The following is a 26,704-nucleotide window of genomic DNA, read 5'->3' as shown; positions in this document are numbered from 1 at the left end:
CAATGTGTTGCTGCCATTAAATTCTAAGTTAATGATTATTTGCCAAAAAAAATTAAGTTTCTCAGTTTGAACATTAAATATCTTGTCTTTGCAGTCCATTCAATTAAATATAAGTTGACAAGAATTTTCAAATCATTGTATTCTGCTTTTATTTACAAATTACACAACGTATCAACTTCACTGGTTTTGTAGTTTTATTAGGTGGTGATGAAATAGCACTGCAATATCGCTAATACTAATCAGCAGCATGTGTATGGCAAATCCAATTTAAAGAATTAGCATCGAGGTAGCGCATTTTAACAAGTGGAGCCTTAATGTACGTTCAGGTGTTGTCTATCAGGCATACTTGCTTTGTTGGCATGGACAATTGTAACATGAGTCCACTCTTAGTGCTACTTGTTTGCCCGTGAAGTCTAGTCTAAAAAAATATTTAAAATATGGCACCATTTGTTTTAATTGTATCTATGCCTAGTAGTACCGACGGAATTCGGTCGGCGCCTATGAAAGTACCGAATTCAGTACCCATACCTACACACTAGTTAATTTAAAAAGGATATGTATGCACATATATTTCGAATATTATGAGTTTGTGTCGTCTTTTAGTGAGACCACGGAATGCTGACCTACTCCTTCAAACTGCAGGTCAGGGCAAGGGAGGCTTCCTGTTGCAAACCTCAACATGCAGGAGGGCAAGAATACAGTTGGGAGAAAATGGGGAAGTAGTAGGGTGGAAAAAAACGAGCGAACGAGAACTGGAAAATGACAGAGAGAGAAAGAGACAACCTGCCAAGCATAACCAGCATCCATGGAAAAAATGAAGGGACACTGTGGGAGTGAGGGAGACCCTTGTCCTTCATCCATTGCCAAGGATTAGATTCCCCTCCAGTTATTAGACTCTTCCACTGTGTTGACTGAAGTGGGTGGTTTTAGTCAGGGTGGGGGGATTTAGGAGTGGAGGATTCACCCATAGACTGTTGTCTAGGAAAGTGATTCTCAAATGTTGGTAGTGGTAAGCAGGCTTCATTAGGAATCACTTGATTAAAGTGTTTTATTTTCTTATATTCAAATACAGTGTTACTGTTCAAACTGTGTGTAATGTTACAATGGCCAAACATTTTAAATATACTTGTTAAACAAAACCTCGGCCTTGTTTTTAATGACTACCGTATTTTTCGGACTATAAGTCGCAGTTTTTTTCATAGTTTGGCCGGGCTTCAGTGCGGTTTATATATGTTTTTTTCCTTCTATATTATGCATTTCGGCAGGTGCGACTTATACTCCAAAAAATACGGTACTTAGGCCTACTATGATAGTGTATTTTAATGTTGGTCATTATAGTGTTTTCCGAGGTGGTACTTGGTGAAAAAAGTTTTGAGGACCACTGGTCTACGACAGGGGTCAGCAACCCCGAACGTTGAAAGAGCCATATTGGACCAAAAATACAAAAAACTAATCTGTTTGGAGCCGCAAGAAGTGAACAAGTAAGTCTTCAAATGAAGGCAACACAAGACGTACGTGTCTATATTAGCTATAACTGCCTACTATCAAAATGACTGTGTGTTGCAGGTTGAAGCAAATCTTCATTGACAGAAATGTTGACATTTAATATTTATTCTACACATTTTTACAACATTAGAAACCATTAGTAAATCAGAGGCTACTTATAAGGTGAGATAACTCCTGGAAATTACTGGCTTTTAATGGCCAAAAGGTATAGGTGTGTGTGTCCAAGTTAAAGGAAACGGCAGGCTGTTAATAGATTTATTACAATCTTTGGCAAGATAGGTAACGTTTGCTGTGGTCTAGAACAACATGGCACACAAACAACTATCAGAAATGCAGCCAATATTACATACAGATAATATGTCATGAGACATGCAAAAGTAAATTATATACAAAGAGGATAAAAGTAAAGGAAATTAAATGAGCTCAAATATACGTACAAATGAGGCATAACGATGCAATATGTACATACAGCTCGCCTAAATAGCATGGTAGCATTGATCAGCTTGCAGTCATGCACTGACCAAATATGCATGATTAGCACTCCAAAAAGTCCATAACATCAACAAAGCTCACCTTTGCGCATTCACGCACAGCATGAAACTTTTGGTGGACAAAATGAGACAAAGAAGGAGTGGAAGATTTTACATGCGTCACAGTCCACACTATGGTGAGTTCAAGAACCGCCGAAATTAGTAGGACAAAACGATGTTCACCAAATACTCATATTAAACATAGTAAACAGTGGGCTTTCTAACAATTTGGGAAGGTTCGTCAAGACTAGCAAAAAGGGTCAGGTCGCCCCCCCCCGCGCCCTCCCTCCCTCTCAACAAATGGGACAACTTTCATTATGCTGAAACTTCACATCCAGCACGCCTCTTTTAAGCTGGCGTCTTCACTATCTCCTCATCAGAGCACGCCGTTATCGCCAGACTTTGGCTTCACGGTCTGCCACAACACGGCTGTTGCTCACACACACACACACACACACACACACACACACACACACACACACACACACACACACACACACACACACACACACACACACACACACACACGCACACCCTGCACACAACTTGCTCTTTCTCACTTCTTCCATGAAGAGCTCTTGTGATGTCTCCACGCTTCTTGTTTAACAACATGGATAAGTTATGTCGTTAATAACTCACATATGCTAATAAATGTTTGGAGCTCCTTGAGAAAGCTTCTTCAAAAGGAAGAGAGAAAGTGACCAGTTTCCTGCCTTTCTGCAAGTCAGGCCAAAGAATGTTTCAGGTTGGACATACATCATTTTATTCTAGACAACTGGACGTCTAAATATTACGTCATACCTCAAGAAGCTTGTACAGAACCTGAAGATAGGATACTAAAATGCTAAATAACAGGATAATTGGATCAAACAAAACCCATTATAGAGCCTAGTTTTAATACTCTAATGTTGACCATTTTAAATCTAGAAAATTGTAGTATGATATCTTTCTGCATTTAATGAATAACATATTCCTTTTAGTACATCGGTATCCAAACCTTTTCCACCAAGGGCACTAAACTGAAAAAACAAAGCATGCAGGGGCCATTTTGATATTGTCTTATTTTGAAAAACAAAAAACAAAAAAAATAAACAATACAAAAACAATGCTAAAATCAAACATCACATATATTTTAAGACACAACTTTAAATCAGCTTTGTGTTAAGTATCAAAACATATTATTATTAGTTAGTAGTATCAATTATCATTCCATTCCATCTTTTTGTTATTTTTTTCTCACATTTTAATGTTGTTTCTTTGTTTGATTTTATTTGAACCCTTTCCTGCGGACCAACAGAACACAACAAGTCCTGGTCCACCTTGGTCTATTTATTTCTAAAAAGTGCTCCCTTAAAGGTGAACCGCAGTTTTTTTGTTTTTGTTTTTCTGTGCGTCATTCACGATCCCTATGTGAGACAAGAACATACACGTCTTTCCTTGTATGTGTGTTCTAAAGAGTAAAAAACTGCTGGTAAAAGGCAGCTAACAATACATATAATTGGGGTACATGTTTTCAGCCTATAAAGTGCAATAAAAAAATGGTCGCTCCATCAACGCTCCATTTACATGCTGTGACCTGCATAATAACCAAGCCATAGCGACATTGCTTTTGTTAGCGCTAACACGGAGAAACTACTTTTATGGCGTCATGACACTTCATTTTGCTCACATTGCTCCTCCGACCACTAGCAGGTAGCAAAAAAAAAATTATACGGTAAAGCTTATAATTACTAAAATACTGTAAATGGTACATGTTATCATAAGCGTGCCATTTATTACATTACAGTAGGTATGTAACGATAAACGGTATTATTGATGACCATGGTAAAACTCCCGTCTCTTAGTATTACCATTTTCAATTAAAATGATCCATAAACCGTTATTGATAACTGCACTTCGATAAACTCCCGGACTGACAAGTGCCAGCTCGCCAGTTTAAATGCCACCATGAAAACAGGAGACATTAATGTCTTTCCCCATTAAAAGGATCATATTATGATTTTTTTTCTACATTTAAAACACACGTGCCTCCAATTCGTCTGCATCTCCTAACCGTCAGCCATGTTGTAGTTTTTAGCACTTCTATAGCGAGTCTACTGACGGATATAAGTTCAAACTGTACTCTACTTTGTATTAGAAATGGCAACAGATGAAGATGCATATGCATCTACGAGCCAGTCTGCCCCACAGTAAGAGTATAGAGAAAAATAAGGAACTTATTGACTACAATGTTGGGACTACAATGGCAGACTTGAGCAAAGCTTTTCGGGTAAAACTTTACCATATATGGACATATCCGCTGAAGTCCCCAATGGCAAAAACGTCACAAATGGGGCAAATTTCTGGTTTGGAAAAAATATGAAAGAAGGCAAAATTGTTTCACAGACATCGCCGCCATGACGCCATGGTTTGATTTTGAGTTTTTGGGACCTATGCAGATCCCAAATACACAAAAACAGGTACCAATATGTAAGAAAAGTTGGATCCCCTTTAAGAAACAACATACTCCAAATTAAACTTATATAAACACATTGCTGTATGAGCGACTAATTTATTCAATTGTGCACATTGAACCTACAAGCTTTGCTTTCTTAACAGAGTGATCAATATATACTTGGAGGTATACGACACGGAGGTGTTTTAACGGTGCGTTCAATGACTGCTGAACAGCGTAGGACTCCACAACAACTGCTAGAAATACTAAAAAATAATAATAACATAATTTTTTTGTAATGCACTTTACATTTAAATACATTTTTAAGTGCTACAGTACAAACCAATATTTAAAACAATAAAAGCTTAGCCATTAAAACAGATAAAATACTAAGACTAAAACACTATTAGTGAAGCATGAGACGCACAAAACATGTAAAATAGTAATTTTCTAACAGTGTGTCTATATATATATTTGTGGAGGGGGGCGTGGCCTGCGGGCCTGCCGCGGAACGGGGTATGCCAGGACCGGCCTCGAAGACAGCGACAGGTGAGTAGATGGCCTCACCTGTCGCCTTTATTAGCAGCAGCCGGGATGAGACACGTTGTTGGAGTTGGAGGTGCTGATGAGCGGCCGCAGGAAGAAAAGACATTGTGCTGGAAAGCAGAAGCCGATTGCTATTTATGAAAATAAAACAGTGTTATACCCTGAATTCCGGGCTCTCCTGGCAGTGTGTGGTGGTCCGAAGAACCCACTAGAGGGCAACCTCTACAATATTGTATTATTGTTTATTTCAGTGTCTGCATAAGTATTTTTTCAGCACATTCAACAATACTGCGATAATAATGATAACTGTGGTCATTTCGGTCACAATAACAGTTGTATCAAATGTTTATATCAGTACATCGCTATGTGCAAGCAATTGCTAGTTCCGATTTCCATTATGGCGATAGTCGATATCAGTCAGCCAGTCTCGGGGGCATTGTACAGAAATTCCTTCAGGTACCAAAAATCCGATATATTCGTAAGTCAATCGACCGGACGATAAGTGAAAATTAAGTCGGTAAGTATGCCAGCTTCGACAATCGCCATGTGTATGTGTTGTTACGGGTTACAAGCGCGGTCACTCTTTTTAGACTTAGACTTAGACTTCCTTTTTATTGTCATTCAAATTTTGCATCGGTTTCAGCAGCAGCGGGCATTTGTACTACAAATAAACAGTAATGATAACTGTTGTAAAACTCCCGATGGCTAGTTTTAACAAATTAAATGAAAATGATCAAAAAACCTAATTGACAACCCACACATTGATAAAATTATGGAGACAAACTAGCATTAGCTTGCTAGTTAGCTTAAAATGCTAACATAACAAGACACATTAACGTCTTTCCTCATTAAGAAACATCATTTCCCAATATAAACTTTTATAAACACTTACAATTACTGTTTAAACAACTAAGATACAATATTCACATTCCACATATATCAAAATATCGATATAAACTCAAACAGTGTCAAGTTGAAACAGACGGACACGGACTTCGTTCCACAGGAAGTGAACTCACGTGACGTCACATAAACCGGAAGTGAAACAACTGATCACGCAATTTACTTTTTTTTTTTTTTAAACATCCTAAAACGTTTATAAATGAAAGAACATAAACATATTTAAACACATAAATAAAAAGAATATGGATCTTATGAAGCCGGAGCAATATTTAATGTTCTCTCTTCCAAGAAAGTATATTGTGTGGCTATTTATTTTAGTTAATAATAAAATATATACAACTTGGTAAAAAGATTTTGCGTGTGCATAATTACTTTTTGAGCATATCAAACAATACCACAATAATAATGATAACCATGATCATTTTGGTCACAACAACTTTATTTAGCCATTTTATTTATTGCTTTGGTTGTGTATATTTGAGGGTCCTCCACTCACTACTTAACAGAGACATTCATTATTGGTTGTGATTTTTATTTCGAGTGCAACATTTTTGTTTAAAGTCAGATTATATTTCCCCCATGTTCCTAAAGAAACATGGGGGAATTTTCTTTTTTTATATATATATATATATATATATATATATATATATATTTATTTTTTTGACATTTATCTCGTGCGCACGAGAAACTTTCTCGTGCGCACGAGATACATGTCTAAAAAAAATAAAAAAATAAAAAATGTTTACATTTTTAAAAACAATTTTTTATAACTTTATAAAAACGTTCTCGTTCGCACGAGATAGTTTCTTGTGTGCACGAGATACATGTCTAAAAAAAATTAAAAAAATTAAAAATTGTTAAAAAAAAGAAATCCCCCATGTCCCTTTAAGGGCTCCGTATATTTGTAGTACCGTAGTTTTCGGAGTATAAGTCGCACCGGAGTATAAGTCGCTCCGGAGTATAAGTTGCACCTGCCGAAAATGCATAATAAAGAAGAAAAAAAACATATATAAGTCGCACTAGAGTATAAGTCGCATTTTTGGGGGAAATTTATATGATAAAACCCAACACCAAGAATAGACATTTGAAAGGCAATTTAAAATAAATAAAGTATAGTGAACAACAGGCTGAATAAGTGTACGTTATATGACGCATAAATAACCAACTGAGAACGTGCCTGGTATGTTAACGTAACATATTATGGTAAGAGTCATTCAAATAACTATAACATATAGAACATGCTATACGTTTACCAAACAATCTGTCACTCCTAATCGCTAAATCCCATGAAATCTTATACGTCTAGTCTCTTACGTGAATGAGCTAAATAATATTATTTGATATTTTACGGTAATGTGTTAATAATTTCACACATAAGTCGCTCCTGAGAATAAGTCGCACACCCGGCCAAACTATGAATAAAAAATGCGACTTATAGTCCGAAAAATACGGTATTTGTTTATTTTTATTTTATTAGTATTATTTGTTTATTTTTATTTTATTTGGTATTTAAAAGTTTACAATTCAACTACAATGTTAAAATGTGTGAGAAATACATATTTATTGCATTAATATAATGTATTATCATTAAATCAGTAAATGAATTGGTCTCAAAAAAGTAATGGCAATAATATCGTTTATTGTCCATAATTTGTAGGTCTATATATCGTCGAGCAAAATTTGTTGGCAGCCCAGGCCTACAAAAATCTAATGCAGGCTTTAAACATAGACTTTTCTGTCATAATGATTGGCTATTTGAATATGTGTGTGAGAGAGGCAGACAACGATAGTTGACATTCCCCCCTCCTAACACATTCTTGGACAGGCCCTCTTCCTTGACCTCACCTCCTCCCAGCTCAGCCAGTCACAGAGGTCAAGCTGGCAAGTGTCTCATTGAGTCTAATGTGGGTCCTTCATTCCTCACAACATAATTACACGCATTTAGCGGAGGGATACATCCGGTTGTTCCTCTGTGAGGAAAAAAAAAATTGGACAAATACCTAATAAGAGGAGATCTTAGTGTAAAATTCAAGCAATGTGGATATTCTGGTCCACAAACAGAATGTGTGTATGCTGCAAACATACAGTGAAGTGCCGACAAATAGCATAACCACGATGATCTCAGTCCTGATATAGTGAAATAACAAGTGTCTCTAAGCTTTAAAGCAGCACATAAAATATTTTCAAAATTTTTTTGGGATGATATATCGATTTACAATTAGTTGAATGACACCTCTGTCATGGCCTGAGGGGTCTGTATTGCTCTCACTGGCACTAAGTAACCCTGAGTAGGGTGGCAGGAACCCTGCCACACAAGAAACTACAAATGTGTTGACTTGCTTTACGGCATAAGTCACTCCCCCTTTCCCTATTTTTTATTAAGAAGGAAGTCAATGTGAATGCCTCTGTGCAAGTGTTCCATTTGTACTGGGAAGTCGGATTTTCCGAGTTCCTCATTGGAATTTCAACTGGAACGCCCCTTTTCGACACGGAAAGTCGGAGCATTCTCACCACCCCATTTTGTAAATGTGGCAATCTTGATTTCCGACATCGTAACTGAACTCGGCTGTGACGCCATTCCTAACACAATAGTCCAGGATATCAGTCACCCACTACACCAATACATCATCCCACTACCATCAGGGCGCAGATACAGAACCATCAAATTCCGGAGGGCCCGCCTCAGAAAAAGCCTGATCCCTGCAGCTATAGCCGCCCTTAACAGCGGGCCCGGCCGACCTGTCTGACAAGCCCATAAATGTGTTGGTCATGTATGATGTCTTTTTGTTATTTTTGTTTTGTGATGTGTAATGTCTATTGTCTAAATGTACGGCAGTGGAAATTAATTTCCCCACGGGGACCAATAAATCTATCTAATCGAGCGCCGACTTCCCACTTTCAAAGTAAATGGAACACAGCATTATATTGCTATCATGGTAGAAGCTGCAAAACAACCAAAGAAACAAAAAGTTTTATCTAACGGGGCAAAAATAAGAAAAAGGGGGGCTAGCCGGATAAAAGGACAGTCATGATCAACATTGCCCGTGGCTTTTACTCACTGGCGTGAGCTAATGTTGGCTATCGTAAATTTACGTGATAGCAATAAATAGCCACCAGCTTGATCGTTCCACACTGATGCAACTCAAAAGTACTCTATCCATCCATCCATTTTCTACCGCTTGTCCCTTTTGGGGTTGCGGGGGGTGCTGGAGCCTATCTCAACTGCATTCGGGCGGAAGGCGGGGTACACCCTGGACAAGTCGCCACCTCATCACAGGGCCAATCAAAAGTACTGTGTAAAGAAAAAAACAATGCGGCAAATATAAAGTGTGAGCACATTATGTAGCATCCTACTGTGGAAAGATACTGATACTGAATCATTGTGGTATTATTGTGCCAGTTTATATGTACGTGACAGTAGTTACCATTTTGGTCCACTGGCGCCGCTAAGATCAACCAAAACTGAACGTTCTTAAGTGGGGCTTTGAGCCCGTATGAGATATAATGATATTAAATGTCAATGTTGCCTGTAATCCATTTATTGCAAGCCTGCAATACTAAACAAAAATAACTGCTGAAAAATGTGTCCCTAATGCAGAGATGCCCACAGTGGGGCCCCTCGTGTCATTTGGGTTGGCCCGCTAAAGGATGGCTGCCAAGTTTAATGCATATTTATACTGACCTCTTCCAAACTGCACAATCGTTGAAGGCTATACACTGTAAAAAAAAAAAGTCAGTTGCCAGAAACTTACTGTTTCTGGCAACATTTTTCCATTTACAACAATGCACTGTAAAAACAGGGAATGCAGATTTTACAGTAAAAAAAGTAGCAGCTCAGTTGCCAGAATTTTGCGGCAAAAATAATACTGGTACCGATTTTTAATATACAGTAATGCACTGTAAAAATGAATTGCCATAGATTTTATGGTAAGAACTGGCAGCTCAGTCACCAGAATTTAACATTAAACAACAGTGGTACAGTTTTTCAATTTACAGTAATTTGGTGTGAAAACTACCGTAAATTTTCCATTAAAATTCTGGTGACAGAGCTGCCTTTTTTTTTTACAGGCTAACTAGTTATGTTTGAATTTGAGATTCATGCTCTACGGTAAAGTTATGAATTTTTGACGCTCTATGGAGAATGATAATCTTGGTCGCCATGCTTCACCCACGTCCTATAATGAAAACCTAAACGCTTCAAGATTTAGCATCCTCCATATGTCTAATCTGTCGGAGTAAAGTTTGAAAGCAATCGGAGAAAATATCTATCAGTGTACAGCTCTGGTAATGGGTACATTTGCACCCACTTGCACAAATGTACTTCAAAATGTAACAATAAAAATAAATGACTTTTTTGTTTGTTTGCTAGGGCATGCATATATAATATGCATTAGTTTGACCATTTAAAATCAACGATAATAAAAAGGAGATGCTTGGAAATAGCATAAAAATACCCCAAAAACTTGAAAAAACGCTATTCATAGCGTTACTTTTTGGTGTAACCATCAAGAGCGTTCTGTTCAGGTATATTTCTTTTATATTTTGATAAATCATCATATTTACGTATTACTAAATTTAAATAGGTATTGATCAATCTTTAAGCTGTGTGTATTTGATTTCAGTTTGCTTTTGACATCTTATTTAGAATTGTAGTTGAAACTTTTACAACCTTGTGTTGCGCTCATGATGGCGTAACCAAACTACATTTCATTTAATGATCTTATTTTGAATATTTATTCCCTTTTTTACATTTAGTATATTTAAATATTCATTTATAAACATTGAATACAATCAAATATCAATAAAATGCAATTGCCTTCATCTTATAGGGTAATTTTTAGTTACACCAAGTCATGAGCGTAACACTAAGCTTCTTTACTTTGAATTGTAATATCTCTAATTCTGGTGTGTTTTATGCTTTTTTCTTTTTGGAACATGTACTATACATATAATACAATAAAGTCCCATAAAAAATTATGTTTTCAGCAATACTTTAATTTTGCCTTTGAAAGTAACACTCCAATGTCAATTAGTGGAGCTGTACACCTAAAGTAACACTCCAATGTCCATTAGTGAAGCTGTACACATCAGTAATCACAAAATTTGCATACAATTACCTTTTTTTAATGTTTTCAGGTTAAAAACGTACATAAAAGATGCAGAAAGTATGCTAACTGACTTATGCACACAACTGTAACAATTTCTACTACTCTCCATCCATCCATTTTCTACCCCTTTTCCCTCTCAGGGTTGCAGGGGGGCTGAGCCTATCCCAAATGCATTCCGGGGCCTTATAATTAATTATTGCCGGTATGAAGCTAAATTCCTCACTACTGGTGTTGCATGGTAAAAATCCCTGTTTGGCCCCCAGACCTTTGGCACATTTTCACTTTGGCCCTTGGAGGCAAAACGTTTGGTCTAATGGATGATTTAGTGACAACTATGTAAATACTGCAGACACTGGGTTTGTAAAAACGAGGTGGTTAGAGCCCAGCACAGGGCACAGTGTCCTACATTTCATCGCGTCAGTGCCTTTCAACATCTGCAAAGAATCTTTAGGTTCAGCAGCATGGCAGGAGTCCATTAAAAGCCAAATTGCGAGTTGGCAGAAACTCTGAGGGAACAAAGGAAAGCCACAGCCAGTCCTGTAATTTAAACCTTATTTTAAATTGCAAAAGTCTGACAACATGGACTGGGGCAAAGTGTTGGAAAGACAGATAGGAGGACAGGAGAGACTCAATTAGAGTGTCTTCAATTAACAATAATGACAGGCGACGGCATAAAATCTGCAAAGGAGTTCCGGCAAAAGTCAGACGGAAAAGCAATGGCGTGAGTAAAGAAGAAGACAAAGTCAGATCTTTTTTTGTGATCTGACACAATAAAGACGATAAAAATGACAATTACTTCACAAGCAAATGGGGACTTTACCCGCTTCAGTTGACATCCTTCAGATGGGCTGAGTCACGTTGACATGTGCGAACATACCCATTGCTTGCACGTTTACTTGAGACTTTCGCCACAGACAAATGGGCGACAATAAAGGATTTGGATTTATGCTAATTAATGCAATTTGCCGAAAAGGAAATGTAATAAGGGCTGCGAACTACAAAAGAAAGAAGTTTGGTCCTATGTTGAAGCTTTGATTTATTGATGTGGGATCTGAGCAGAGGATGTCATCGTGGCTTGTGCAGCCCTTTGAGACACTTGTGATTAAGGGCTATATATATAAACTTTGATTGGTTGATTGATTGCTACATAACTACAAATCTGCTTTTACAAAAATGGGACAATGATACATTTAACAATACTACAACATAAACGACATAAACAGACCGATTGTTCATAGAAATGTTCCCTTAAGTCAGGGATCGGGAACCAAAAATGTTGAAAGAGTCATATTGGACCAAAAATACAACAGAAGAAATCTGTCTGGAGCCGCAGAAAATCAAAATTCGTATATATAAGTTTTATAATGAAGGCAACATGACGTAATTGTCTATCCATCCATCCATTTTCTACCGCTTATTCCCTTTTGGGGTCACGGGGGGCGCTGGAGCCTATCTCAGCTACAATCGAGCGGAAGGCGGTGTACACCCTGGACAAGTCGGTCGCAGGCTGAAGCAAATCATTGTTGACAGAAATGTTGAAATTTAATATTTATTCTACACATTTTTACAACATTAGAAACCATTAGTAAATCAGAAGCTATACTCAGAAGGTGAGAAAACTCCTGGAAATTACTGGCTTAGAATGGTCAAAGTTATAGATGTGTGTGTCCAAGGTAAAGGAAACAGCAGTCTGTCTTCTTTTATTAGATTTATTACAATCTTTGGCAAGCTAAGTAATGTTTGCTGTGGTCTGGAACAACATGGCACAGAAACAACTATCTGAAATGCAGCCAATATTATAATAATAATAATGCGTCATGAGATATTCAAAACTAAATTATAAACAAAGAGGATAAAGTAGAGGATATTAAAGGAGCTCAAATATACCTACAAATGAGAAATAATGATGCAATATGTACATACAGCTAGCCTAAATAGCATGTTAGCATTGATTAGCTTGCAGTAATGCACTGACCAAATATGCCTGATTAGCACTCCAAACAAGTCAATAACATCAACAAAGCGCACCTTTGTGCATTCACGCACAGCATAAAACGTTTGGTGGACAAAATGAGACAAAGAAGGAGTGGAAGATTTTACATGTAAACAAACTGCTGCGTCAAAGTCCACACTATGGCGAGTTTAAGAACTGACGAAATTAGTAGGACAAAACAATCTTCCGGGTGATTTTTCTCGCCCGGAAAAGGGTGGAATGCCATCTTCGGGTTGGGGAGGAGACCCTGCCCCAAGTGGAGGAGTTCAAGTACCTCGAAGTCTTGTTCACGAGTGAGGGAAGAGTTGATCGTGAGATCGACAGGCGGTGCGGCATCTTCAGTAATGCGGACGCTGTATCGATCCGTTGTGGTGAAGAAGGAGCTGAGCCGGAAGGCAAAGCTCTCAATTTACCGGTCGATCTACGTTCCCATCCTCACCTATGGTCATGAGCTTTGGGTTATGACCGAAAGGACAAGATCACGGGTACAAGCGGCCGAAATGAGTTTCCTTTCGCCGGGTGGCGGGGCTCTCCCTTAGAGATAGGGTGAGAAGCTCTGTCATTCGGGGGGAGCTCAAAGTAAAGCCGCTGCTCCTCCACATCGAGAGGAGCCAGATGAGGTGGTTTGGGCATCTGGTCAGGATGCCACCCGAGCGCCTCCCTAGGGAGGTGTTTAGGGCACGTCCGACCGGTAGGAGGCCACGGGGAAGACCCAGGACACGTTGGGAAGACTATGTCTCCCGGCTGGCCTGGGAACACCTCGGGATCCCCCGGGAGGAGCTGGACGAAGTGGCTGGGGAGAGGGAAGTCTGGGCTTCCCTGCTTAGGCTGCTGCCCCCGTGACCCGACCTCGGATAAGCGGAAGAAGATGGATGGATGGATGGGTGTATATAATCTAGAATTCCTGCTAGAACAATACAAAAGTCTGCAGCTAGGTGGCAGCAGTGCTCAACCTAATTAGCAGTCTCCCTGTTCTGTGTCTATACAGTAAAAGTGGTAAGTACACAGAACACGTGCGTACAGTGGTAACAGAGGCAAAACAATGTAAACGTTTGTGACAGGAATAAAAAATAAAATATTGTCCAATTGTCAGGATTCATTTCAAACTGTCATCCAGTGGAATCATGACATAACATAATTGATATGCACTGTGTTAAACCATCAATATAGTAATAAAATCTAGCCAGTGGTGTTCTTATTATATTTGTGGGTTAAAAAATCTAACTAAGGACTGCACAGTTTAGGAACCAAGACATGACAAAGATATTTATGCAAGCAATTTAATTGCACATGTCTAGACTGAACTGGCATGTTTTAAGCCTCTAAAACACAGACCCCAAAGAGCTACCTGACTAACATTTAATAGTACATTAATGAGAAAAATAACACATTTCCAAAAACTGAGAGGTAATGTACTCTGGAAATTGCCGGTAGTCAAACCAAAAAAGTCCTAATGTTGAGGTATCCGTTTACGAGCTTGATTGAACCGCCCAAAGCAAATTGTGGTTAAAGGGTGAAACTATATGTGGTCCTTTTGATTAAGGTCAGACAAACCTAAGTTGTTAAGTATTATACGTTTATTTAGTTTTATTTTAGTACGCTGACACTAACAGGTCACTGCAATGAAAAGTGGCATACAGTGGTACTTCAGCTAAGTACCCTGTTTTTTGGGGATAGAGTGGTCTCTTGGATAATTGTTATGCTTTAGGTGGCAGGCAAAAATTTGGGTTGGGAGCCTTTCCACCGTTCATTTGCGTAGCAAATGTCAAACCCTACGATCTGACCAAAATTTATTACGGGTTATACCGGTATATTTTAGAGAGAGATATGTATTTGAGACAATGCTGCCATTATTATATAAAACATATTCTGATGCTACCTTAGTTACGGCCGTTTTCTCTTCCCTGCGCCTGACAGGCACAGCACACAGCATTATCTGCTATTCATCCTCTCTGGCTGAAACCCACTTATTGCGTGTTAATGTAGGCTACAGTATGTTTTGCAAATAACGTTTTGTTGCTCTTCATCTGCCACACGAAACAGAAACAGAACCATTGTTTTTTTGTTTTTTTTTAACTATCACTCGGCACCTTAGAAGCCATATTCTTTTGTCATTTTTGTTGGGGTAATGGCTCAACAATCTAATTTTTATCCAAACAACACAACAACAATACAGCAAGCTTAAACGTGAACATGCACACACACAAAACCCAACAACAAAAAAAGGAAAATCATGTTCCTTATGTCTCCGAATATTTTTGGCATTGTTAAACACTCTGGGAGTTTCGAAGTGATAAAAGAGAAGTGGCTTCACATAGTCACCGCAAGTGTTAGCATGAAGTAGCAATGTGAGACGATCCTTCATGAGCCTGTGTCCTGGTAGTGCCTTTTCCTTCTCATCACAATTAAAGACTTGCTGCAGGGAAAAGGCCCCTTTTCCGATAAAATCCTTAAATCCTGACACAGCTGTGACCGGCGCAAGGTACGACAATTGTGGAATTAAAAACACGCCAGAAGCGGTCAAAGCTTTTCGAAATGGTCGCGCCCATGTGTACAGGATGTAAAAAGGATGTGACATCGAGCATGCAAAATACACAAATAAATGAAGTGTTTGTACGCCAAGACACTGTTTGCACTCAGACCTTTAGCAGCCTGCCTAGGCCTCTGTCCCAAAACAAAGTTCATTGCAAGCCTGTGTCTTACGACAAAAAAAGGTAAAAGGTGGCACAACATTACAAAAGCATTGACCTATCACGTTGCAAAGGATATAATGCCCATATCAGTGGTCGAGCAAAAGGGATTTATAATTATGCTGAAAACATTTAACCAGCAATACTGATTACCCAGCCAAAATCATTTTGCTAGAGAAATTTTGCCGGAAATGTACACAACTATCAGACAACTTAACAGAAAGGCTCACTAAAGTAACGCATTTCGTGTTAACAACTGACATATGGACATGCGCACGTGTTGTTTAAGATACCGATATACAGTACAGGCCAAAAGTTTGGACACACCTGCTCCTCATTCAATGCGTTTTCTTCATTTTCATGACTATTTACATTGTAGATTGTCATTGAAGGCGTCAAAACTATGAATGAACACGTGGAGTTATGTACTTAACAAAAAAAGGTGAAATAACTGAAAACATGTTTTATATTCTAGTTTCTTCAAAATAGCCACCCTTTGCTCTGATTACTGCTTTACACACTCTTGGCATTCTCTCGATGAGCTTCAAGCACACCTGTGAAGTGAAAACCAATTCAGGTGACTACTTCTTGAAGCTCAATGAGAGAATGCCAAGAGTGTGCGAAAAATTAATTAGAGCAAAGGGTGGCTATTTTGAAGAAACTGGGATATAAAACATGTTTTCAGTTATTTCACCTTTTTTTGTTAAGTACATAACTCCACATGTGTTCATTCATAGTTTTGATGCCTTCAGTGACAATCTACAATGTAAATAGTCATGAAAATAAATAAAACGCATTGAATGAGAAGGTGTGTCCAAACTTTTGGCCTGTACTGTATATCGTACATCGGTAGTCGGCCTAAAAATATCGGGATATAAGTTTTAATCCTTATCGCCCAGCACGATTTGCAAGCATTAGCAAAAAGCTAACCAAAAAAATGTTGTTTTTCCAACAATGAAGACGAAGAAAGTGAGTGTGAAGGACAGTGCTGAGAAGAAGAAGTGGATGATATTTATTGAATTCAAAAATGAGTTAGTACCTCAACATGATTTCATTGCTGTTTCGAGTTCAAATAAGTTTAGCTCAAACTCTGCCATTAGGTCTCAAATACGAAAAAGAGCAAAGTCCCAACTTCATCGGGACAAAAAAACCTACCCTACCGACGCGTGAGTCACGCTCTGTGTCTTTCGAAGTGTTTGGTGAAAAAGAGCTGTGATGGAAAATATTTGAGGAAATGGTTAATGGGCCAGCACTTGATGTTGAATTCCATAAAGTCTAATGTGTCTCAGTCAGGCATGAGAGCGTAAGTGTTGTACGCGTGCCAGCAAACAAGGCAATGAGAGGACCTGTCCAGGCTTAGACACACACATTCATGCCAAGCACAGTTTGGAGGGTTTGCACTATTTTTACATCTGATCCCCTATTGATATCCCAAGAATTGATTCTTCCTGGATTTTGCGCAGGGATCTAATTTAATATTCATGCTCGTTGTCTGATCTGGACCACAGAGACCCGAAGAGCGCTTACAAAAGCTTGAATAAACCACAACACTTTATACCCCCATCCCACTTGAACAGCACTCTCTTAAAACTGTCTTCCAAACTTCCAAGAATGTCGACTCCACTCTGTGTGTCTTAACTATTAACGGTGATATGTTCAAACATGTATCAGATGTCACTCTCCAGAGTCAGTCGGACCCCCCTCCCGCCTCTTTCACTCCAAGACCCTACTCCCCCTCAGCTTCCCAACTTCCCAACATTCCTGGGCTGTGCCCCATCAGTCAAAGAGCCAATTCATGGGGTTATTGCTGCAGCGAGTAGGCATGGGTATCGTTTACATTGTTTTACCAATACTAGAACCAAATCTGCACTTCTAAAAAAGGTGTCGGTGCTTAAAAATGTAAAACATACACGTTGTGTTTAAAAACAATGCATTTTAATTTTTTACGGATTCTGTGACATGTATTGTGAACTTTGAGTTTGAGTTTATTTCGAACATGCATGCATACAACATGATACATCACAATTTCCAGTTTCTCTATTCAACATGTTCGAAAAGGAGTAGGAAGAAGCAAAGCTTATTTAACCCTACTCTTGTTCCTTTACCAAGCAGTTGCTAAAACCATCCATCCATTTTCTACCGCTTATTCCCTTTGGGGTTGCGGGGGGCGCTGGAGCCTATCTCAGCTACAATCGGGCGGAAGGCGGTGTACACCCTGGACAAGTCGCCACCTCATCGCAGGGCCAACACAGATAGACAGACAACATTCACCCTCACATCCACACACTAGGGCCAATTTAGTGTTGCCAATCAACTTATCCCCAGGTGCATGTCTTTGGAGGTGGGAGGAAGCCGGAGTACCCGGAGGGAACCCACGCAGTCACGGGGAGAACATGCAAACTCCACACAGAAAGATCCCGAGCCCGGGATTGAACCCAAGACTACTCAGGACCTTCGTATTGTGAGGCAGATGCACTAACCCCTCTGCCACCTCACTTTCTGTTCTCAATTTATTCACAATATACTCCATAAGTAATGACAATAAAAATAAATAAATAATAAATTGGTGAAGTAATATGGTGAGATGAGTAAGAATGGATGGATGAAATTAATTTTGTTTATCATGGTTCTTATTCTTTGTACTTTGTAAACACTTAAAGTTTGAAGAGTTTCTTGAAGTGGATCATATTAGTACATTGTTTGATTTCTTTGCTTAATCCATTCCTTAACTGTACATTAAATACTTCTACAATGTAAAAATTCACTTTTTTAAAATCTATTTTGCCCATCAGCTACAATCCCTATGTGAGACAAGAACACACATCTTTCGCTTTCATGTGCGTTGTAAATAGTAAAAAAAAAAACTCCTAGTAATTAGGAGTCATATATTCCACCATTCCATATATATGTTATATTTTATATTGCTACTACGGTACATTTTTAGTCTACTAAACACCTGCATTATCCTTTCCATCTTTACCCTTTCCATCCTTTTTAACTGAGCTACTGTGTAGAAAATATTCCTTTGTGGATCAATAAAGTTTGTCTAAGTCTATAAAGTGCTCCAAAAAACCCATCCAAAAACTGCAAACAATACTCAGTTTAAGTGCTGTGACATGCATATTAACCAAGCTACTGTTTAGTAACATTGTTATTGTAATACAGGGTTTCCCCTGCCCCTTACGCCAAGGCAAAATCATAGCCGCCACAGCTAAAAAATAAGTTTTTTTTACGTGAACTAAATTAAAGTAATATATTGTGTTTGCATGACTGCGTGGGAACTCCGGCTTCCTCCCACCTCCAAAGACATGCATCTGGGGATAGGTTGATTGGCAACACTAAATTGGCCCCTAGTGTGTGAATGTGAGTGTGAATGTTGTCTGTCTATCTGTGTTGGCCCTGTGATCAGGTGGCGACTTGTCCAGGGTAAACCCCGCCTTCCGCCTGAATGCAGCTGAGATAGGCTGCGGCACCCCCCGTGACCCCGAAAGGGACAAGCGGTAGAAAATGGATGGATGGATATTGTATTGTAGCCTCCAGAAGAAGTCACACAAAGTCTGACGCTATTTTTAGCTTTTATTGCCAAACTTATGATAACAACCAGCCCAATTCAAACAGGTCTTACCTGCTGCCCAAACACTTTCATCTCCCTGCTTCTCCAAACACACAACAACACTTCCTCATTCTCCGCCTATCCAATTTCAGGCACGGATGGTGTGATTGGAATCATGGGAAAAATTTACTTTAAGAAGACTTTGATCAACAAAAACAGCGCTGCCGAAACCGGAGGTTGTGACGAAGTAGAAAAGACGCACACAATTGTCTGGAGCGTAGTCGGCATGTCTGCGATGTGGACCCAACTTTAATATATCCCAGATCTACCCGCAGACAGCGATCTACAAAATGTGCAAATATTAAAAGGACAGTGGCAGCTTTCAAGGAGAAAAAGTCCAACTGGAGCAGCAGCACAAAGCGAGTGTGACGTCATTCTTGTTGCAGCTCACCTCTTTCGTCAAGGGCATTGAGGGACAGAAGTAGAGTCTCTAAACATGGGTACAGTCTCTAATAACACCAGAAAAAGATGGTGGATTTGTTGCTAGTTAATGAAGAAAAAAATACAAAACTATAAACATTCTCAACAAAGTACATTGTACAATAATCAGCAATAATTGAAAATAGAGCAAAACAATACCATCCATCCATCCATCCATCCATCCATCCATTTTCTATCGCTTGTCCCTTTTGGGGTACAATATAAAAAAATATATGTTAATACTAATTACCGTAAAAGTAACACAGATGTGTTGTTAAATGTACATATACATTTTTGAGCATTTTTAAAGAAAATCTTATCATCAATGCATATTAAGCAAATTATACGATGACGCCATTGTAACCACGCCCCCACCACACACCAAACCACACCTCCACAGCCACCGGTATTTTGGCAATCTAGGGTACTTTTCTGGCACATCGCCTTGCTCACACTGCTCCTGCGGCCACTAGCGAGTAGCCAGCTACTAGCTAGCTTGAGTTGCTAATAGCATTTGGTTGCGACTCGCCATCAAATAAATAATTAGAATAAGAATACGCTTGAGCTGCTTCTGCTGCATTGCCTTTGAATTAGGAAAAGTTTGTGCTAAGTTATAAATCCTCATAATCCTCATCATCATCTCGCCTGTATTGTAAAAGGTTGTGTTTGGATACAACTTGGTCAACTTTGAAATTCCAAACTCTACCAACTTCAGTTATTCTAAATGTACCCGCTCAAGGAGAGCACAAATGCTGAAAGGTACAACCATCCCATCCGTCGGCATCTTAGTCGGAGCCCACATTGTAAGTCACTGTTTAATGTTCATATTTGTAAAGTTTAGCAATAGTGCTACATGATAATACTCAGTTGCTAAGCGCTTCGTGAAATCACTGCACCCAAGGAAGAAGTTCCAAAAATGCTTGAAATTAATAAAATATTGTTCATTTTACATGTAATCATGAATGTGCCTGTTATACATTACATATGTACGTACAGCGTATATATAAAACAGTGTTGAAAGTTTTTAGAAGACATTATAAGTGTAATAAATAATATCCCCAAACTACATTGTTAGGGTATTTAGGAAGCTATACGATCATGTAGTGCTGTGCGATATTGCAATATATATTATAAGTCAACACAAAAAAGTATATCGTACAATACTGATATCTGTTGTTTATATCGTAATTTTACTACTGGCCTGCGGCTTATGCAACTACTGCCACGTTGCTGCTTTGCAGCAGCATTTTTACGTCACTTGAAATAAATTTACGGCGAGCATTGCTGTCAACATCGTTGCATGGAAGGAGACCGCAATGGAAGCTGGACTAACAAAACCTTAAGAGAAATTGGTGCCAAAAAGAGGAAAGAACTACTTTGTTTGGATTAAAAAAGTCAAGACATCAACCAAACAACTATAGGCTAATCCTATTGATGTATAAAATATATATGCTTTAGAAATAAAATGATAAAAATATGAGCAAAATTGGCATTAATTGTGTTTGTGTGTACACATATATATACTTGTATTATATGTATTGTATATGTAATACACATACATACTTTATATCTCTCATATATTTTTTATATTATACATATTACATAGAGCACAATGGCGCAGTGTTTTAACTTCTACAGTATTTTCTTCTATTTAGTGTCTGTTACGTCTTCTAGTCGTTAATAACGTTTCGACTCGTATGGTGTCTTCATTTATCACTCCAAACGTTTGTAGGTTTTACAAAATAACTAAAACAATTCATACTCACTACACCGTCACATGTTTGATAGCACAAACAAATATGCATGAAAAAACTACTATCATAATATAATCAAGCTAGCGTCATAAGCATTAGCTAATACGCTCACACGTTTACAAGTGTCTGTGTTAGTTTATTTAATTTACAGTGGCATTCTTTTTGTATTGTTTCAATTTCACAAATTCTTAAGTAAATTCACCAAAACATCACCGTAGAGTTATTGAGTCTGTTAAGCTGATTGGAGAGCTAGCTTCCACAGCTAGTGAGTTCATAACAAGGACTTCTGTTTTGTTTGATCAGCCGTTTTACTACCGTGTTACAGGCACCGTTTGGAAACAATTAAAATATGTAAATAAACATTTACAAAATCTTTCTGTGTATATAACTCATTTCCCAACAATATATCTGCAGCTTATTGTCTGGTGTGGCTAATATAGTTTTCTTCTAAAACGTATTTACCAGTGTGCTCTATAGTCTGGAAATATGGTACACTGTGATATATATAGTTACATAATACTGTATATAGGATATGAAAAGACCTATACAGTACAGGCCAAAAGTTTGGACACACCTTTTCCTCATTCAATGTGTTTTCTTTATTTTCATGACTATTTACATTGTAGATTGTCACTATACTATGAATGAACACATGTGGAGTTATGTACTTAAAAAAAAAAAGGTGAAATAACTGAAACATGTTTTATATTCTAGTTTCTTCAAAATAGACACCCTTTGCTCTGATTACTGCTTTGCACACTCTTGGCATTCTCTCGATGAGCTTCAAGCACACCTGTGAAGTGAAAACCATTTCAGGTGACTACCTCTTGAAGCTCACTGAGAGAATGCCAAGAGTGTGCGAAAAAGTAATCAGAGCAAAGGATGGCTATTTTGAAGAAAATAGAATACAAAACATGTTTTCAGTTACTTCACCTTGTTTTGTTAACTCCACGTGTTCATTCATAGTGTTGATGCCTACAATGTAAATAGTCATGAAAATAAAGAAAACATATTGAATGAGGTGTGTCCAAATGTTTGGCCTGTACTGTATTTAAGAGAATATTTTTGAAGATCAACTAAGTATAACAATAAAAAGGAAGTCTAAGTCTAAGTCTAAGTGCCCCCTTATATGAAAGGCACAATTACACTACACAAAAACGTCCCCCACCTCGACACATACTGTATGAAATTCTCAGCTGCCGTGCAGGACAGGGGGCAGGTACTGGTGTGGTCTAGTTCCTGGGGAGGGGGTCTCATACAGTAGGACACATTTGTGTGTATGGGAGACTATGGACCAACCAAACGACAACTAGAAAACAAACAAGAACTCAACAGAAATGCTTATTTTATCACAATCGCAATGAGAATATACATCGATTCAGACCAATAACACGGAATCCCCCTGAATATTGTATTATCATCATTCTTAACAAAAGACTATGAAGTCAAGAAACTTTCTTACAGGCTCAATGCACGCTTGTGCGTGCGTTTGTCCTTACAGAACCCTTATTTGAGCACACTGCAAGGATCTTATCACCAAGTCACGGCAGACATTCCTCTCGCTTTGTCGGACACACACACACACGCACGCACACACACACACACACACACACACACACACACACACACACACACACACACACACACACACACACACACACACACACACACACACACACAATAAGCAGTCGAATTTAACAAGTCATACAGAAGTCTACTAAAAGGTTTCCTTTTTAGAGCAGTCCTGTTTGCTGTGGTTTTGAAGGGAACTTGAACTGATTGAATGATAAAAGAGGCCGGGGCAAGGTATGCATAGACCACACCCTGCTGATGAGCTTTTTCTGCTAAACCTCCACTTAACAGTTGGCTCCAAGAACAGAAACAAGCACTTTTGTTGTTTAGCAAACACTGCGGGCTATCAGCGGGAACAAAAAGGCACATCAAGTATTTTTAAATACTAGCCTCCTTAATTGATATCTTGATCAATTTCCTGTGATTAAACCACCTGTGTCACCACCACAATCCGTAGATCTTTGTTTGTGTGACTGCACTCCAACTCTTGGCTCCAAAAGGAGCTGTGTTGTGGGGGGTAGGGGAGCCAAGACCACACACACACTCACACACACACACACACACATGCATGCTCTCACACAAACACCACACACACAGCATGTCTGTAAGGAAACTGATCTCGCTCCGCTCATGTCGCCGGGCACACAATCAGTGGTGCCTCCCGTCGTGGTTCACCTTGAAAACAATCGCACGTAGTTTCCTTTCGCGTCCTCCAAAAACAACACTTTTAGTTTGAAACAAGAAAATCGTGATGACACTTAATGGAAAAAAATTATCATGACAGTTGTTCCTAAATTGAATGTTTGTAGCCTGGATAATGGGTAACTTTCACACATTCATTAAAAATCTAAATAAAGGTGGATGGATGAGTAAAAAACATCAACAATAGAAAAACTGGAGTTTGTAGAACACTCCCAGCAGACACAAGACATTGATTATACATACATGTCCTTTAAAACTGACTTTGAAACAACTTTGCAAAATAGTTGTACGGTATTTTCCGGACCATAGGGCGCACCGGATTATAAGGCGCACTGGCGATGAATGGTCTATTTCCGATCTTTTTTCATATAAAAGGTGCACCGGATTATAGGGTGCATTAAAGGAGTCATATTATTATTATTTTTTTTCTAAATGTAAAACACTTCCTTGTGGTCTACATAACATGTAATGGTGGTTCTTTGATCAAAATGTTGCATAGATTATGTTTTACAGATCATCTTCAAGCCGATTTCTCACAGTCGCTTCCGGATGTTTTGTGGGCGGTCTTATTTACGTGGCTCACCTTCAAAATCGTCTCCTCCCCGACATCTTTGTTGTAGCGGTGTAGCGTGCAAGGACGGGGGTGGAAGAAGTGTCAAAAGATGGAGCTAACTGTTTTAATGACATTCAGACTTTACTTAAATCAATAACGGAGCAGCATCTCCTCATCCGGAAACAACAACAACGCTGGAAATGTGTCCCGTGAAAAACCGTCCGACCGGAACTCTCTAATAATTAAAGTTCCTTGGGTGATTAATGTAAACTCACTACACCGGTATGTTTTAGTGCTTTCATGGTGAGTTTACTGACAGATATAAGTAAGAACTTTACACTACTTTATATTAGAAACAAAACACTAGATAATATGTATTACCTTAAACACACACCATAATAATACCCGTATGTTGAAGCACAGTACAATCCATCAAGCGGTGCGGCTTCATAGCTTACCAAAGCCGTACTAAAACATTTTGACAGATTTTTGAGCGCCGTGTGTAATGTTCTGTATTTTCAATGGAACATATCAAATATTGGTGTTGTTTACTTGAGTCATATTGCCATCATATTGCAGTCTAAACGTATTTCTTATGTTTGACTGCCATCTACTGGTCACACTTATCATTACACCATATACCAAATAAAATTGCTTCGAGATCAGTAAGTAAAACCATAATTATTCCGTACATTAGGCGCACTGGGTTAAAAGGTGCACTGTTGAATTTTGAGGAAAAAAAAGGATTTTAAGTGCGCCTTATAACCCGGAAAATACGGTATTTGTAAATTGAGTCAACGTTGGTGTCTAACGTTGGATCCACAATGTTGGTTGGGAAATGACCACATTTCAATGGTTAAATCAACGTCACAACCCGACATTGAATAAAACGTTGTCAAAAAGTATGTTGTTTCAACGTTATGTTTGAATTGCTAAACGTCAGGATTTAATTCAACAAGTTCTCAACTTTATTTTAATGTCTTGTGCCTGCTGGCCTGGGTCTGAAATGCTACGTTTCTCATAAATAAATTTGCAGTGTTCGGAAAAATGACGCTACATACCAACGCCGTTACTTTTACTGGTAACGAGTAATCAAAATACTTTTTCCGTACATTACAATGCGTTTAATGTAACGTGGCACGCTACTTTTGATGTGGTTGAACAGTATGTCAACAAGACAGCGTCAGAAGCTCAGTGGTCAAAAGACCATTAAGTTAGAGGTCATTTTGGTCTTGACCTCTGTATGTATGATGAGAATATCTTCAAGATGCAACCTTTTAATCACATTTGAATAATAGGATATTGAGACTGATTTGGTGGATTTAAAGATTCCTTTTTTATTTGTAAATGAAATTGTAAATGGGTATTTGGTGGGTAGATTTTGAAATGTATTGTATTGTCCAGTATGTTGTACATTATATGAGGATGTATATTTTAACTGTGGGTCCCTGTACATAAGTTGTGTGCTTCTAGGGATGACCTTTTTGCAGAACGGACTCTGATATTAACAAAAGAAACAATAATGAAATACAAAACTATGTCTGTTTGCAAATAAACAAATAAAATAATATTTTATACTAATGACAACCAGCACTACACTAAAATGACTTTGATATCAAATAGGCACACTGCAAATTTGCCGAGATTTCAAATTGTATTTACTTATTTATTAGTCATTCACTTTACATCATAATCTTAATTTTAGCATGGATAATTTATGTGTTGTGTTTTTAGTGAATTTTCTGACGTATTGGCCCTCAAGTAAAAAATCAGAATAGGTCTACAACTCACTTTCTCCCGACCCGGCAGTTGAGAACCGCTCATCTAAAAGCTGTCCAGCTAGAACGGAAAACTGCAGCAATGAACCAGCCCCTTAACTTAAAAAAATTCTCTGCCACAGGACATCGGAGAAGACATGGATATCTGGTCCAAATCCCCATAAAACCAGTGAGATGCACACATGGGGATCCCTCGCAGCCCAGCAACAGGCGGTCTCGGACATACTTGACAGCGCGGCAACACGGTGATGAGTCCATCAGCTGTACACATCAGACACGTCTAGGATGCGCACTTCATAGGTGCCCATTCATCTTTCAGCACCTTCACACGGCCGAGTCCAGACAGGCGTGGTGGAGTGGGTTTGTGGGCTTTTTTTTTTTCTTCTTTCTAATACTACACGGACCTCTCCAGGCCGACCTCAGCACTTAAACAAATAAAGCTCCAGTTTCATCATCTAGAGGGGGCTGTTTCCTGTCCAAGCACAACTCTAAGCTCCCCCCTTTCCACATATACACACTCAAATTCTACACCTAAGCCACATCACCCCCCTCCCTCCTCCCGCCCCAAAATACAAGTCTCTTTCCACCGCTCAATTGCCAAG

The 26,704-nt window shown here is 38.6% G+C and overlaps 1 protein-coding gene across 2 annotated transcripts in view; it reads right to left on the bottom strand.

Annotated features, from left to right (window-relative positions):
• LOC133615981 (mothers against decapentaplegic homolog 6-like) overlaps positions 1-26,704 on the bottom strand; it is a 68,802-nt gene that overhangs the window by 28,470 nt on the left and 13,628 nt on the right. The window lies entirely within an intron of this gene.

Source organism: Nerophis lumbriciformis, linkage group LG15 (assembly GCF_033978685.3).
Source record: "Nerophis lumbriciformis linkage group LG15, RoL_Nlum_v2.1, whole genome shotgun sequence".
NCBI lineage: Eukaryota > Metazoa > Chordata > Actinopteri > Syngnathiformes > Syngnathidae > Nerophis > Nerophis lumbriciformis.
Note: the sequence above shows the minus strand (reverse complement) of the source record. Positions and strands in the feature narration are given on the sequence as shown.